This window comes from Cupressus sempervirens, chromosome 8 (assembly GCF_028749045.1).
Source record: "Cupressus sempervirens isolate cs-2001-9-10 chromosome 8, ASM2874904v1, whole genome shotgun sequence".
In the NCBI taxonomy this organism is placed as follows: Eukaryota; Viridiplantae; Streptophyta; class Pinopsida; order Cupressales; family Cupressaceae; genus Cupressus; species Cupressus sempervirens.
Window position 1 is genome coordinate 349,381,052 of NC_143125.1, and position 18,182 is coordinate 349,399,233.

Sequence of the window (18,182 nt, forward strand, 5' to 3'; positions counted from 1 at the left end):
TCCCTTTGTTTAGCGAATCATAAATCCTCATTTCAATAAATTGACCATAAGATTTCTCATTAATGTTTTTGATGTACTTACTCTCTTTAATGTAGACTTTGAATTAGCAAGTGGACAAATATTTATTTATTAATGATATTATGTTTCTAGAAAAGGTATTTCAAGCACTAAATGGATGGAATATATACCTATTAAGGATAAATATTTATCTATTTCATCAATTTAATCCTCACAATCTCATATCTTAGAAATAAGAGGTTGTTTTTATTATGTCAAAAAAAAAAAACCCTTTAACTTGGACTAAATAAATAATTAAGAAGTACATTTTGACAATGTCAACTCCTTCCCAACTATATGCTAAAGTTTGTCTTTTTCAATTTATTGTACAATCAAATCACTCATTTTGAAATCAATCAAGGACTAAGGAATAACTAACTTGATAAAAACCAATTACTTCATTTTATTACTACAAACTAAAGATATATAGAATTTATTGTAACTAGTTTCAAACTCGATATTGTAAACAAATAAATACTATATTACAAAAGTCAAAATTCTCACTTTCAAAATTAATGTTTAAAATATAAGTATCAATTTTCCTACACTTATACTATCTTGACAAATTTTTGTCTCCTGCTATAGATATTTGAAATTTAAGATATTTGCCCAACTGTAGATAATTCGCCCTCTACCATCCCCTTGCCTTTATTTAAATTATATATACATTGTTCTACAATTTTAAAGAATTATGTATATAATAATATAATAAATATTAGTTATTTTAGATAAGTAAATAGAATTTATATATTTTTATTATAATAATTATATTGTTAATTTTTTTTGTTTTAAATACATAGTAATATAGAACTAAAATAAATGTTGTTTATTTTATAGAAGTAATAATGTTTTAAAAGAAAAATTAGTTGTTTGAGAGATAAGATTAAATGAATTGATTATTATATTAGCAAAAAGAGGGGTAAAAATTTATTAAGACAGAAAGAAATACAACAAGGAGAGCTCAACAAGGAGCTCGATCCCGAGCAACAAGATCATCAAATTCTTGCACCATCTCAAAGGACAGTTGCCTCCTATCCCTAAAAATTCCAACCCAGATCATGACTAGATGCCCATTTGGCTAAACAATCAGCAGTTCTATTCCATTCACGAGGAATGTACATGAACCTAATGAACTGAAAAGAGGAAGAGAAGAAAAGAATCTGCTTAACAACAGTGGCCAGCTGCCAACTAACATCCTCAAGCTCTTGCGAAGAAAGCATGTTCACCACCACTTGGGAATCAGACTCACAGATAATCTTACTCCATCCCCGCAAGCAACACTGTTCCACAACATATAAAATAGCCTAAGCTTCCATGAGATTGTTAGTATAATCACCCTTATGAACTGAGAAGAAAAATTTAACATCCCCAGAACTACAACGAGCCACTCCGCCAATACTAGCCAAACTAGGATTCCCACAGGAAGAACCATCAATGTTAATTTTCAGAACTCCATAGGGAGGAGGAGTCCAGTGCCCATCCCGGTTAACCCGACCCTTCCTCTGATGGTGAAGCTGCCTGGACATAGAAGGAAACCTATGAGCTGCAGCCCCATCCTGCAGATGAAAATTGAGGTGATTACAGATAGCAAGATCAACCGGATCCATACCCCCATCAAGCTCACACTTTACAAGAATAGTTTCCTGAAGAGAATGTGATATTTTCCACCAAAGATGCAAAACACCAAGCCGAACATCTTGGAATATGCAACGATTCCTCTCCAACCAAATATGCCAAAGTATGAAAGATGGGCCAGCAATCCAAGCAGCATGGAGAAAAGAAGACTTGGAGGGAGCAATACCCAAGCGGGCCCAAAACTCAGGCAAAGAGGAAGCATGCCGACAAGAGCAACCCCAAGCGCTCCACCAAAGGTGCCATATCTGAGTAGAATAGGAGCAATGGAAGAACAGATGGGAGATAGACTCCTCTCCATTACCACACAAAACACAATAAGAGGGGCCCTGAAATCCACGTTTACAAAGATTATCCCAGGTAAGACAACGGTTGTGAGCCACTAGCCACATGAAAAAATTGCACTTGGACCAAGAAACTTTATTCCAAACTTGCTTCCACCAAGGGACCTCAACATCCCCAAATAATTGTCTAGTTATCTCCTGATACCCAGCAGAGACATGATATTTACCAGACAAGGTACCAGCCCAAGCCAAAACATCTGGACCAAGCAAAGAAGAACACTCTCTAGAGGCCAGAATTTGAGAAAGCTCCTGACGATCCATGTCTGTACTGCCAGGAGGCCAATCAGAAGAATGCTTCCATCTGTAACCAACAATAGGTCCCAATTGATAAGAAGTCTTGTAATGAGCCACTTTATCCAATCTAGCGGCAAGAAAAGAGTCACAAAGAGGCTGAAGATGAGGGTATATGGATAAAATGGAAGGGAATCCATCCCAAGCATCAGACCAAAACAAAGCCTGAGAACCTCCTTTACATATCTAAAACAGACCCCTCTTTACCAACATCGCACCTGTCTTCAAAGTATGCCAAACCATTGAGCCATGGCCTTCAAGAGGAAGTGCAGAAACAGAGCAAGGATCAGGACCATGAAAATATTTATTAGTGATAATACGAGCCCAAAGTTGATGTTTTTTAGAGCACCATTGCCAATAAAGTTTAGCAGCCAAAGCTTGACTACTTAATAGAGCAGATTGAAGACCAAGACCACCCTCCTTTTTAGGCCTACAAATAGTTTCCCAATTAACCAGGCTCCATTTAGTACTACACAAATTACCACTCCAAAGGAATTGTTGAGAAAGACCATCAAACTCCTTGAGAAAGTAAATAGGTGCAGCGTGAACCATGCTTCGATAAGTAGGAAGAGCTTGGATAACAGCTTGAAGAAGAGTAACCCAGGCAGCAGTAGAAAGCCATCTATGAGTCCAATTATTTACCTTATCTTGAAGCTTGGTAATCAAATTTTTCTAGAAGAGACGTGGCTGCTTGGAAACAACAATAGGGATGCCAAGATAAGTCAAAGGAAGTGATCCTATCTGAAACCGTAGGATACCAACAATCCTGTGCTGAATAGAATCAGGAGTGTTAAAAAAGTAAATGGAAGATTTGTGCTCATTAACTTTCTGGCCTGAAGCTGCCAAATAAACGTCCAAAGCATGTCGAAAGGCTTCAGCTTCCTTGATCCTAGCAAGACCAACAAGAGCAGAATCATCAACAAAGTGAAGATGGGAAAGAGAAGGTAAGCCATTACCCCATCGCCAGCCTTGAATAGAATTTTGGGACACCTGATGCTTAATGAATTTGCCCAAGCGTTTAGCCATGATGATGAATAGATATGGGGACAAAGGGTCACCCTGGCGGAGGCCTCTAGAAGCACCAAATAGTTGAGAAGGTTGACCATTAATAAGAACTAAAAAAGAGGCAGAAGTAACACAACTCATAATCCAACTCACCCAGTCAGAGCTAAATCCAAAAGAAAGAAGAATACTCCTTAGGAAGCTCCATTTAACTCTATCGTAGGCCTTAGCCATATCCAGCTTAACAAACATGGCTCTCTCCCTAGAAGTAGCCATAGAGTGAATAGCCTCAGTAGCAATAACCACCCCATCCAAAAAAATTCTGCCAGCAACAAAACCACCTTGTTCTTCTGAGATAATAATGGGAAGCCACCTTTTCAATCTCTCAGCAATCAACTTAGTAATAACTTTGTAAACCACAATACATAAGGCAATTGGTCTAAAACACTCCAATTGATTAGCACCCTCTCTCTTAGGAATAAGAGTCAAGAATGTAGAGTTCAAAGCTCGAAGCATCTTCTTGCTAGCATAGGATTCTTTAACCACCTCCAACAAATCATGATTAATGATTTCCCAAAATTCCTGAAAGAATTCAACTGGAAAGCCATCAGGACTAGGAGCCTTCCCCTTAGGCATGCCAAAGACCACCTCCTCCAACTCTTCCAAAGAAATAGGACGCATGAGATAATCATTCATTTCTTGAGTGATAAGGGAAGGAATACAGGACAAAATAAGATTTTCTTCATTATCAACAGGAGGAGAGTCCTCAAAGAAGAGGGTAGAGAAGTACCAAATAGCCTCCTGGAACAAAGCTGGCAAGGAATTCAGTTGGATACCTTGAGAATTAACCAAAGAAGAGATAGTGCTCTGATTCCGGCGAGATTGCACTGTTTTATGTAAAAAGGCAGTGTTACGATCACCTTCCTGGAGCCAATCAACTCTAGCCTTTTTCTTCCAAAAAATTTCCTCTCAAAGTTCCCATTCTTCTAGAGCTCTAGAAGCAAGGGATTCAACCTTGCCAAGAGCCTCTGAGAAACCTTGATCTCTAATCTCCCTTGTGATGACATCAAGATCTTCTTGAGCAAGCCTTTTCATAAAGTGAAGGTTCCTAAAGCATTCCCTATTCCATATCTTGAGCTGCCTTTTAACATATTGAAGCCTTTTAGAAAATGAGAACATTGCAGTACCATATGCAGAAGCACCATCTTTCCACCAATAGAAAACACAATCATAAAGAGAGGAGTCCCGAAGCCACATCAACTGGAACTTAAAAGGAGGATGCTTTGGAACATAAGCCCCTATAGCAGAAAATTTGATTGGCCAATGATCTGAACCCCTCCAATCAAGGATTTCTGAAGAGATAGTAAGGGTGCCACTAACCCAGAAGCAAGAAACAAGAAATCTATCCAGATGTTCTGAGATAGCAGCAACACCAGTCCTGTGATTATTCCAGGTATAGAGACCATTAGAAGGCTTAACATCAGAGAGATGCAAAAGACATATATGTTGCCGAAGAAGAGCAGAAGAAGGCCCCAATCTAGCCAAACCACCATGCTTCTCCTCCAGACTTAAAACTGAATTGAAGTCCCCTGCTAACACCCAAGGATGATAAGGATGACAATTTCTAACATATTGAATATGTTCCCAAAGTTCCTCCTTTCCCACAAGATCAACAGGTGCATACACATTAGTAACCATGATTACCTCTCCTGAGTCTAGAGCAGAAGCTACCATAGATAGAGCTGAGCGAGAAGACATCCAGCCAAGAGCTGAAATTTTTTGAGGATCCCAAAATATAGCTAAACCACCCGCACTGCCTATTGCCCCAACACACTGGCATTTCCCACGAGACCAAATACTAGAGGCATGTTGGACCATAGACTCCACAGAGAGCTTAGTCTCTTGGATACAAAAAACATTAGGGCTATGATCAACCACCAAGTTATGAATAGCCTTTTGTCTAGGGATGCTATTCAACCCCCTTACATTCCATGAGAGAATAATCATCATTGGGTAGAATTGGGAAAATTAGAATCCAAAGGTTTCACTGAACCAGACTCAATCAATATATCGCCTGTGAGTTTAATCTTCTCTTGGTCTATTTTGTGCCCACTCCTTAGAGGAGTAGAAGAAGCCCGCTTAAAGTTTCAAGACATCAACCCCAAGGGGAGAGGAGAACCATTGCCCTTACCTGATGGTAGCACATCCTTAACCAAGTCAGCTAAAACAACATCATTATCCTCCAACACTGCAGGAGTCACCAGAGCCTCTGTCATAGGAGCTACAGGGCCCTCACAGTTCTGATATACTACAACTTGGGATGCCCCACAAGCATCATTAGGAACAGATCTCTCATCTGGGCAAACTGGATCAGAAGAGATAGGAGGAGGAATACCCTCCTCTAGAACCATACTATCCAGCACCTCAAAGCGGTTAAAACCTGAATCAGATAATCTTTCTTTCAAAGGCCTCTTTTGACCATGACCCTTAGCACGAGGGCGAATAGGAGTAAATCCATCCTTATCCTGCATTTGAGCCTTACCCTTACCTGTAACATCTTGCAGATTCATCCCCTTGGTAGTATTAGCCATTTGAGATTTTCCTTTCCCTGTAGTATCTGCCAAACCACCAGTATTGCCAGCTGCAGAACCATCCACTCCTTTGAAACTTGAGTTATGGGGGCACTGACGCAGTAAATGACCATACTCATGACAAATCCAGCAACGGAAAGGGAGAGATTCATAATCTAACTTTTGCACCCAAGAAAAATCCCCCATACAAATTTCCAAAGAATCTGGTAATGGGTTATTCAAATTAATTTCAACACAAATTCTAGCATAAGAAATAACCTTTTTATCGAGGGATTGATGTGCGATCGCAGCCGGCTTTCCCAACAAAGTAGCAATTTGTCGAAGGATGTCTTCACGCCAAAATTCCAAGGGAAGACAAGGCAAGCGAACCCAAACTAGCACTGTTGAAGGGAGATCCTCAGCAAAATTAAAACCTGAATGCCAAGGTTTGACAAATAACCCCACATGGTTGTAGAAATAAGGGCCTCCTTCAAAAACATGATCCCGATCAGACATGCAAGAGAATACAACAAAAAAATAACTATTCCCCGCCAACATAATCTCCATATCACCTTCCACCTGCCATGAGCGACGGATCCATGCCTCAACAGCGGATAAGGAAATCCGGATTCCAAGAAATTTGCATATCAAAGCATACTTGGTCCAATAATCAATGTCCTCCATTACAGTCGTTGGAGGAATAACCAGAATAGGGCAATCATGGCTATGCAGAAAACAACCATTAACTTTTTTCAACTTGGAGCTCTCCCCTGAATAAAACGATTCAGATCGCATTGCATGCATAGTTGGAGAAGAACCATCTGTTCTCACTAACGAAGAAGAAATCCCAGGCCCTGCCATGCAAACAATAAAACCCCAATCCAAAATTGACTGCAAAAGATTTCCAAAAACATCGACGCAAATTATGTCCAGTAGCTAGCAATCCAAGCAGAACAGAAAAATAGTAAAGATCAAACACCAAGAACAGGCTAGGGAAAAACCCTAGCCCAGCCGGCAACCAACGCTTCTCCATTTTCTCCAATCAATACAATTACAATTATCAATTATTATATTAATTATATTATGAAATTCAATTAATAATTTAGTACATTAAAAAATAAAAAAATATTTTTGCATGAAATATTTAACATATTTAAGATTTCTAATTGATTTTGAAAAAGAAAATAATTTTAAAAATTGAAATGAAATAGTTTAAAATTAATAATTATAATAAATAAATAAATAAAATTTAAAAATATTTTATTTCTTTTATGAATACAACATAAAAATACATATGTTTTCAAACTTGTTTATTTTTTAACATAGATGTTTATGTGTTGTCTCCATTGTCATGTAACATTAATAGTTCCACATTTATTTATTAAACTTATTTAATGACAACAAACTAAGAAAGTATCAATTTGTGATATTCCTCTCAAGATTTAAGTGTGTGATTTTGAGTCAAACTCATTGACCCATGTTTCTTGAGTAGTGATTCAACATGAATCCATCTCTCATGAGTATAAATGTAACACTTAGCACTCATTGGATCTAGGTGATGCTCACTGAGCTGAAGCACCAAGACTTTCTAAGAGGTCACCCATCCTAGTACTACTCCAGCCTGAGTGCGCTTAATTACGGAGTTTCCTCCATGGAAATGATCTCCCACTTATCAAGTATCAATTTTTTGTACAAAATAATTCATAAGACAACCATGTTGAATATAATTTCTTAGATAGTTAACCTACTTAATCATTTCATTTTATATATTCTATATCTTGTCATCTTATTTTCTTCTAAGTAAGAATGAGAAAAATTGCATGATTCTTAACAATATAAAATGTTACAAAAAAATTACTTAATTTGATCATGTTATTCATAATCATACACATATATGTTATTTCAACATTTGTGTTATTGCAATACTAAAGTTGGATCAAACGTTACATGCTAACTTTAATCAAATAACACATGGAAAGTTCAAGACAACATAAATATATGAAGATGATGAACAACTATTTTACCAAAATATAAGTCAAAGCATCATAATGCTTTCACTACGAGACAAAATCAAATCTTTTGTAAAAGCACAAAATCAAGGATGTAATATTTGGATGATAAAATAATACAATATGTTTTGAAAATCCTTCATAGTGAAGCTCTTAGTCTTGACTTATATTAACCTCTCTTCTAATTGGAACCAATTTTATCACTTCGATAAATTTACAAAAAAGTGTTGATCACCATCCTCCATATAAACATCATCAACACCTACAAATATATTGTGTTAATAATAAAATTCATTTTAAAACTAAAGACACAATTAATTGAAGTTCATTTCATATTTTCCTTACCATCTCTACTTTGCATTGTGTTCGTTCTTGCTATTGTTTGATTACGATCAATAAAATATGCTTGCATGCTTTTTTGAATTTTTTGTTGATCATCTAATTCAAAAAAAGAATTAACATTTAATATATATCATCAATAAATTTAAAATATACTTGTCAATTTAATACTCATAATTATGTTTATTTCATAACTTCATTACCATATCTAGCTTCTATTGCATCATTTTTTGTTGATGCTTGATTAGATTCAATGGAATCTGGTTGCATGTATTCTTGATTTTTATGTTCATTATCTAATCCTGCAATAATATGAACATTTAGTATGTAAACTTTGGCAAAATAAATTTACAAACTAAAGACTCATAATTCATTGATTTATATAATGTCATTACCTTGTCTAGTATTTATCACATCCATTGTTGTTAATGTTTGGTTAAGATCAATAGAGAAGGGCAACTTAAGTTGTTGAGCATCTTGTTGATCATCCAAATCTACATAAAAAGCTTATATTTAACATTTTAACTTATATAAAATGTTCAAGTATAAAATTAATTTATGTAAATAATCTAAACAATATTAAAATTACTATCTACCTACAATAACTTGTTCAAAGGTATGGACAGGGATAGTATTGATCATTGACGGTTGATCTCTAATAATTGTATCTTGTACATGCAAAAGTGGTTAGAACTATGAACCAAGTATTTTATTATAAAAGTAACAAGGACACTTAATAGCTAAAAGCTTACCATTTGGAAACTTCACTTCACCAATTGTTGTATGATTTAGATTAATGGAGAAAGGTAATTGATGTCGTGGAATACTTTCTCGATCACCCAAACCTACAATGACATATGATTAATACATGAAATGAAAATAAGAATTATTGCTATGTAATTACAAAAATACTTTTTCTTAAAAATACACACACCTTATTGCCTGATAATATCTCTTTCTTCTTGAATAGCTATATTTGAGCGATGTGTGACCTTCTTCATTTTCTTTTTCTTTTTGCATCCTATAGAGGGGAACTGGAAATTTTCATTCTCCTCAACTCTACTATTTAAGTTTCTAGAGAGGGATTTATGCTTTTTTTGAATGGAACGACTTTTTTTCATTTTACTTGATGGTGCTATTCGTCTCATGGATATGTTATCTGAGCCAGGGATTGGTTTAAATTTGGAAGATGAAGCAAGAGATGCATGAATTTCTCTAAATTTGTCAACAGATTGACTAAAGATGTCTATCATAATCAGTAGTTGGTAAATTTTTGAGCAATGAATTTAAATAATCAACAGATTTTTGAAACTTATCATTGATAGTAGTAGATAAATTCCAACTATCTGCAATACAAATTTAATGACAAAGTCAAAATTACTGATAATATTCAAGTTTCATTAAAAATGATAGTTTTGAGATTTACCAGTTTTGTCACCTTCACCAACATTAGCCTCAAGCACATCTTGATTTCCATAAAGTATAGAATCATCTACAATTGAAATATTACATAATTAATGTTGAGAATCATAAAATCATTTAATATTTAACTATAAAGATCATATTGATCATTACCAATGACATTAATGTCATGACTCGATCTTCCTATGACTTCCTCATCATCAATAACCAATGGAGTAGAAGCTTCTGTAATTTTAAATGAGACTTATATAGTTAACATAGATTTTTTTAAATAAAATCTAAATAAATTAATGCTAAATTTTAAATGATACTTACCAACAACTTTATTGTGTGTGTTTCTCTTTATAATATATAACATCTTCAACACATGCTTGCACGTGTTTCCTCTTTTTGCCCTTTCACAATCACACGCATGCAAATTTGGTCCAAAATTCCTTAGGAAATACCATTTTGCTAAAATAGTTTAACTTCTAACTTTATATGTGTTTGGTAGCTGATCATCTTGATAGCAATCAGTATCTGGTATTAATTTAGATCTTTCTAATGCAGTTATGTAATATCTTTCCTTTTTGAAGTTGGTTAAAAATCCAGATTGTTGCAAATATCTTTTATTTTTATAGAATGGCTCTACCCTATGAAGAAGTGTATAGATGAGCCAATCCATTCTTCTTATGCATTTCCTACAATGATCACTTAGATGTTGACTCTTGATGTGGGAGTGATATGACTCTATCGAAGCATTAGTTTCTTGATTTGCATGAGGGAAGCTTCAAAAGCTTTTTGCCCACATTACTAGAAAAACAAACATGACATCTTAGCATATAGAATAATTAATTTAAATTATATAAATTCATAATAAAATATAAAAGATAATCTTGATGGCCATACCAATACGACTCTCATCATGGCACCAATAATTTTGAAAGTAATTAATGAATTTCTTCTCTTTTTTGAATTCCTCTATGAACTTCATTATCAAATCAGTAATGGCATCTTCATTTTCATGCATTGCATACATTATCTCACCCAGTCTATTAAATATTCTTGTTCCAACATCTTTATTTTTAACAAATCTAGATTATATACAAAAATATAGAGTTATGATTTTATGTATGTGATTTTTCATATATTCTAATAAAATATTAACTTACTTGTACACATTTTTCAGCCATGCCCTACGCACATGCCAAATGCATAAGAACACTTGACACTTAAAGGATAATCTACAAGACAATTAATTATCACAGTTCATAAGTAGTATTCTAAAAGAAAAATTCTTAAATTGAAACTTGTTTATGCTAAAAATTGGAAAACATATATCTGTATAAACTAAACATTAAAAAATTGCACTCTTCTAACTATAAACTAAGGTTGGAGAAAACCTTATTGCTTCAATCTCGGTGCTAGCATCATCTGTCATGAATGCTTTCTTTGCTTGGTATTTTAATTTGAATTCTTTTCTTTCAATTAAATTATAAATTTGATAATGATATAGATAGTCATAATTACATTAATAATTATATTTTGATATTACACTTTCAAAAATTTAATACAATCTTCAACATATATTACAATTTAATAATTTTGACATAATCTTCAACAATGAATAAAAAATTTCAACATATAATATATTAATTTTCTAATTATTATTTTATGTAAAAGGTATAAATATACATAATTATATATTCATTGTAATTGGAATATCAAAAGTTATAGAAACTTAGTTAGCTATTTGTAAAATTAAATAATCCATTTTCCAATATTGGGATCTAATTTAAATGTTGGTGGTTTGTTCTAATCTATCATATCATAATTATTTAGGTTTTTCTTTATTTTTGCATAATATTTTAAACAAATAGAAGGTGACGTGTGAAGGTTTTGAAAAAGAACTTTGGAACTTTTATGACCTTGAGCTTTATGAAGATTCGTTTATGACTCTTTTGAGCTAGGACATGTATTATATTTATGATGATAATAATAATAAAAACTATTGCAAGTTAGCCTTTTAATAAAAATCTAATAATAAATAAAATTTAAACTTTATATGCACTAAATATTTAATTTGAATTAATCTAAATACTATATTAAATAGTATATAATAGATCTAAACTATAAATCATGTATAATTGAAATTTAATATTATCTATAAAAGAAAAATAAAATAATTTAAATGTATATCGTTATAGTTTTCCTATTAAACAATAGATTTCAATTTATTTTTCTAAACTACATTATTATTTGAATTTTTAAAAATAAGAGTACACTATTGTATAAATTTTATCCCTTACACTATAAAAATTTCCAATGTGAAGCTTAGCGTATTCTTATGTTATTTGATAGGTTGTTAATTGCCATAATTATTATATGCTTAAAACATTGGCGGGAAATATTGCGCGTTGGACAAGTTAGATGGCGGAGGGGATGGCTGAGGGGGGCGGAGGCCAATGTCTGGTAACATACGGCGCAGATAGAATACGGCAGTCGGAATGAACAGACTGCGCCTGCTGACTGCCCTGACGTTTGTACTTGCGCCGAGGATGGAGTGCCAGGATGGAGGGGCCCGGCCGGTGCAAATATGTTGCACCGTAGCCGGTGCCCTCTTTGGACTGGACAGATCGACTGGCTTCTAAAAACATCATAGGGAGCAGACACGTATTTGTTTCAAGGACCTAAAAACCACTACAAATAGGAAGCAGCATAACTGAGCTTCTTCAATCGAGTAGTTTGCCGTGCATCTTTTGGAGCAAGGAATGACATCTCATACGAAGACGATATGTTATATATTGATAAGTAGGAGATGATTTCCACAGCTAGTCAAATTGTGATGTGAATATCAGGATTTAACTGTGTGATTTTTGAGTCAAACTCGATGACCCATGTTTCATGCAAATGGGGTTGCAAGCTTTGGGTTTAACTGTGGAGGAAACTTCGTAGTTAAGCGCGCTCGGGCTGGAGTAGTACTGGGATGGGTGACCTCCCGGGAAGTCCCGGTGCTTCACCCCTGTGAGCATCACCTAGATCCAATGAGTGCTAAGTGTTCCATTTATTCTCATGAGAGATGGATTCATGTTGAATCACTACTCATGAAACATGGGTCATCGAGTTTGACTCAAAAATCACACAGTTAAATCCTGATATTCACATCACAATGTTATATATTGTTATGCCTCAACAAAGCTTCTAGCTAGAATAGATTGAAGAGTATGCAGGGAAGCCTTGCACTTGTTTAAGGCCACTAGTGGCTTCCAGAGTTCGGCTTAAAAGCTATCGCAGAAGGCCTAGTGGCTACTGATTTTTGTCTTCCATCTTCGACAGACATGTTCAATCTCCATCGCATCGAGTATTAACTTGTGCACAGCACTATAACCCAAAATATTATCGTGAGTGTTGCAGCTGCCGATCAAAAAATGCATTAAATGTAGGAATGGATGATGGATATTGATCAGTAGATGTTGTCATTGAGAAGTAGCATATTTAATGGTGTGCCAAAGAAAAATCAATCGCTCAATGATCTTCATACTTGACTGGTAGTGAGGAGAGGAAGTGAACATGCACAGATTATAACTATTATGTTTTTTAAATCGCTATGGAGGGTAATCACTCGTGAATGACGGACTATCGATTCTATTTTTATTTGAAACATGTTTGCTTTTGCCGTGCTTTTATAATTTGGATTGGGTGCATTTTACCTTTGCAATCATGGTGAGATTCCATCAAAAAAGATGTGCCTAATTGCTTTACTTAGATTATATACAGTTATTAATGTTGCTCTGGCAACAGCGAAGCACTTGGAACCTCCGACAGTCCATTGGTAGCAAGTACAAAGACACTCCATTGGTTCCTTCCCATTAGTGCATGTTAATGAGATTGAAGTAGTGCATTAGTGAATTCTCCCGTGGCAACAAAGATATTCCAAAAATCTGCCAAATGAGCACAGAAAATGAATGTCTATAAACAAAACTTTCAAATCTGTAGAGTTGTTGCTGCAAAAGTTCATTCCTTCAAATTTTGCAGAGTTTTCACACCCAGATTTAATATGAAAAATGTCAGTGAGAGGTTTCACCGATAACACACATCCTATTGTCCTACCCAACAATGTGCTACGTTTAGATAGGTTTTCAAAATGTCAAAAGAGTAGAGACATGGATCATAAATTAAAGTCATAATAACTTCATTTGTACTTCAAACACTCACAGAGATGTTTTCATGTGTCCTTTGCATCAATATGCACAGTACATTAGTTGTTATTTTATTTACATATTATTTCAAATTGATCATCTCTCTAATCTTATTTGAATCTACTGTTATTAGTATTTCAAAATTAAAATTTGAATCTTATATTAAAGTTGTTAATTATAATTTATAAATTTATTTTAAATAATAGATATACAAATAGTATTATGCATTAATATATAATTATATTATTTTATTAATTTATAATATTTATTTTATTAAAATATATATTATCTGACTTCAGAATCTTACATGGAAATGTCTACCTTAGATTCGCTCTTAGCTTGGACACCTCGAGCAACGTAGGTGTCATTGTGGCAGCCAGAATATGCATATGACTTGTAGAAGGTTTAATTGTAGGGAAGGGAAGAGTGGGTGGAGGATTTGTAGATTTTTTCTTAGGAGTAGAGGATGGAATAGTCGGTGATGAGAGTGGTAGAGCTCCTTCTATTGAAATATTGATTCTTCGTGTCAGTCTATATAGATCGAGAAACTCTATATGCCTATTTTAACATAAAGTTGTGCTTTATAAGTATTATATTCTTTTATTTTTTATATAATAAAAATGTATTTTTTATTATATATTTTGTGATAAAATCATTATCTAAGTTCAAAAATAAATATTCTCCTCTCAAAAATGTTTCAAGCAAATGAAATGCAACACATCTCTAAATAATTGTACTAAGATTAAGGAAGTTCAAAAATAAATATCTCTTCTCTCAAAAATGTTTCAAGAAAATGAAATGCAACACATCTCTAAATAATTGTACTAATATTAAGGTTAAAAATTTTACATCTCTAAATAATTATACTAATATTAAGGTTAAAAGTATTTTGGAAAAGTAGGTTTCATTAACATTAGAAATATAAAATAAGAAATCTTTTAATTCATAAGCTTTTAATATAGCACAATGCATTTTATGTGTACCTATACGATTCAATGTTAGTGGGTGTTTGGAAAATTCATAATTACAACCATTTATCTTAACTTGATACATATATTGCAAAAATTATACAACCAACTTCGTAGTTTGAAAGCACCACCCCACCTATTGGCTCTACACTTGCACCCTTCAGATGCAAATGCTAGTCAATATAGCCATTTAAAAGGAAAATTTGGTGAAGAAGAGATAATTCCTTGTTTAAGTTGCCTTCATCACAAACGTGTAAGGCTCTAAGCCTCTGTGGTTAGATTTTTGAGGATGGTAACTTTTTGAAAAAGATGGTGGTAGGAAGAAGAGGTAGAGGTCAACGTGGGTAGATTTACAGTGGATAGAACAAGACAAGATATTGTTTGGTTTTTAGAGAGCAAAATGTGGAGGAGAGGGAGATGGTTATCTAACTCAATCTACTTGGTAAAGGAGATGGGGGGACATGCTCTTAAGTTAGTCATGGAATTCGTCAAGCTTATCCAATCCATCAGGTTGACAAATATTGGTACCATCTATATGGCATTTGCACCACCTTGGCTTGAGAGGGGAGGAAAAGGGAGAATCTTCCAAGTGTTTCATGAAGGGGTCAACAATTATGGGAGATAGTAGGAAACACATGACAACTCCATCTACTTGATTATAGATGACTCCCTCCAAAAAGCAAAAAATTATTGGATCTAAAGTAAAGTTCCACCAAGGAAGCTTAGTCATCATTGGTATTGTGCTAAATGATCTAAATATAATCTGTAAGGGGAACTTTGGTGAAGAGAGACAGTACATGAAAGCTCACAAGAATGTCATGATTATCTAATCTTTGGCCTTTGATGAAATCGAAAAAGTGGGAAGAGTCTTTAATGAAAGAGTTGGTTTTTCCCACGAGAGGCGAGATAAGTTTAGACGAGAAAGAAGCCAACTGGTAAGTGGGGGAGACAATGGTGCCCACAATGGGGTGAAAAGGAATGTTTGGCTTGTGAATCTTGGGAATCCAGTAAATGCGAGGGATTGTTTCTTTGAAAGGGGCCAAAGACTTTTTGTTGGGCTCATCAAAAGGCAAGTTTAAGATGTCAAGTATGACTTATTCAAGAATTTTGGAGTAAATATTAGAGGGTAAAACTTTGCATCACAAAGAGTCACCAAGAAAAGAAAGCAATTTAGAATTATAATCTTACAATTCCCTTGTTTCCTTTAATAATAATACTAACATAATTGTCATTGTAGGCTTTAATAATGATAATGCCATTATCACTCAAAAGCTTGTTTAGGGTAGCACACTCAACCATAGTGATATAAAATTTAGGAGGTTTAGCATGTTTAAGTACAAAATCACAATCTTATCTTACCTCCTCTAGAATAATGTAAGGTCCAACAAATAGCATTTACAATTTCAACAAGTGTCACGTAGTGACAAGTATTTGTTGAATAATTATTTATAGTTATAATAATAATAATAATATAATTATATTATAATATCCAATAGAATTAAAATTTAAGACTCAATATAATCTAACATATTGATGAGAGTAATTAGTAGTTAATATTATATAAGTATTGAATGATATTTTAGAAATAGTGTAGACATTTATTTAATCTATAGATAATAAAAATATATTAAAACTTACAATATCTATTAATAACAATCTCTGCAACGGCTCTACAACTTTCCCACTCACATCTTGGTTTGAATTTTTAATTTTCATGCTCTGGAGGGCCTAGGCTTGCTAGAGGTCATGATGTGCCAAAACCTACACATGGTGTTGGAGCTATAGAGAGGAGATTCCCACTCTTTGTTGGGTAATGCGTTTAGTCAGGTCAACACACATGAGCCCCCTTCTTCGGATTCCAGAGTTGACTCTACTCATAAAGAGGATGGGTCCATTATTTCTCCCCGCATCCCCAATGAGGGGTGGAAAAATTCTCTCATTGGGGGAAAGGAGGGGAATCCTAGACTTGAGGATCCCATAGTCACCCATGGCGCTACTAGACCAGAAATCTCCTTCCCAGATTGTATCATGGAAAATATTACTACCTCCCTTAAACATTGTGTTGTGGTTATATTTATTTCCTTCCAACCAACGATTGAGATGATTAGGAAGTGGGTGGCATAGAAATGGTCCATGAAGGGTAGTGTATGTGTCTTGGCCATTTCTGCTTTCACTTCGCAGTTGTTAAGGACCTAGCGGCCATACTTTCTAGGACTTGGTACTATGGCAAACATTGTCTGGCCTTGGCTAAATGGTACCTTGGCTTTGATGCAAGCCTGGAGCTCCACATCTTGGCCCTAGTGTGGGTCTATTTGCCAGGATTACTGCTAGAGTTCTAGGATGAAAAGATCCTGAGATGCATTGGGAACACTTTTGGACATTTTGTAGCTATGGACCAGGTAACACTACATAAATCTAGACTTGTCTTTGCTAGATTCTATGTGAATAATACCATTAACAAGGAACTCTTGACCACAGTCACATTGTCTACTAAATGAGGGAAAAGGGTCCATTATATAGAATACAAGAATGTTGGCCTTTGTTTTCAAAAATGTGGTCGCTTGGGCCACATGATGACAGGTTGTAATACCGCTCCTCAGAAGGACAAGCAAAAGGTGGTTTGCATGACATAGTCAAGTCTTCTACTATGTTGAGAGAATCTTTGACTACTCATGCAAGAGTAGTTGTTGAAAGAAAGGAGGATATCCTAGAGGGCTAGACTACAAAGGAAAGATAAGAGAAAAATAAGGATGTGGAAATTGACTAGTTGGTCATGTTGTCAAATATTGAAGAAAAGAAAGGGATTGATATGGAGGAATACCTATTTAGGAAGGAGATAGATGACCTCCTAAAATCCCCAATGGTGGGAGGGGATCTACTGCTAACCAGATTTTGGAGGAAGGTGAAATTGGGACCCTTGGTGGAGCTCCCATGGAAGAAGAAATTATAGGCAATATTGTCACTAAGTGTCAAGTGATGTCGGCTAGGAAACCTTTGGGGTCCCTGAGCCTTTGGCTAGGAAACAGACCACAGTGTTGGTGACACTTGTCAAGAACTCCCTAATCCTAAAGGAGGTGAGTGGTGGTTCTGACCAAAGGAGAACTTGAAATGCTGGCTAATTGCACCCATTGGAGGATTGTTACCCCTAGAAGACTCAAATTGGTGACTCTTGAGGAAGTTGTGACCAAAGTCATGAGAAGTATTGAGTAGGCTGAGGGAAGGATGGCTCTCTCGACACCTTCCTCCCCTCAAATGAGTGTTATGGGAGAGTGGAAATTCCCTAAGAGGAAAACTAGGGGTGGGAAGAAACCAGATGTGGGGTTAACTAATATTGTGGGTCCTCTTAATAATAGAACTACTTGAATGAAGC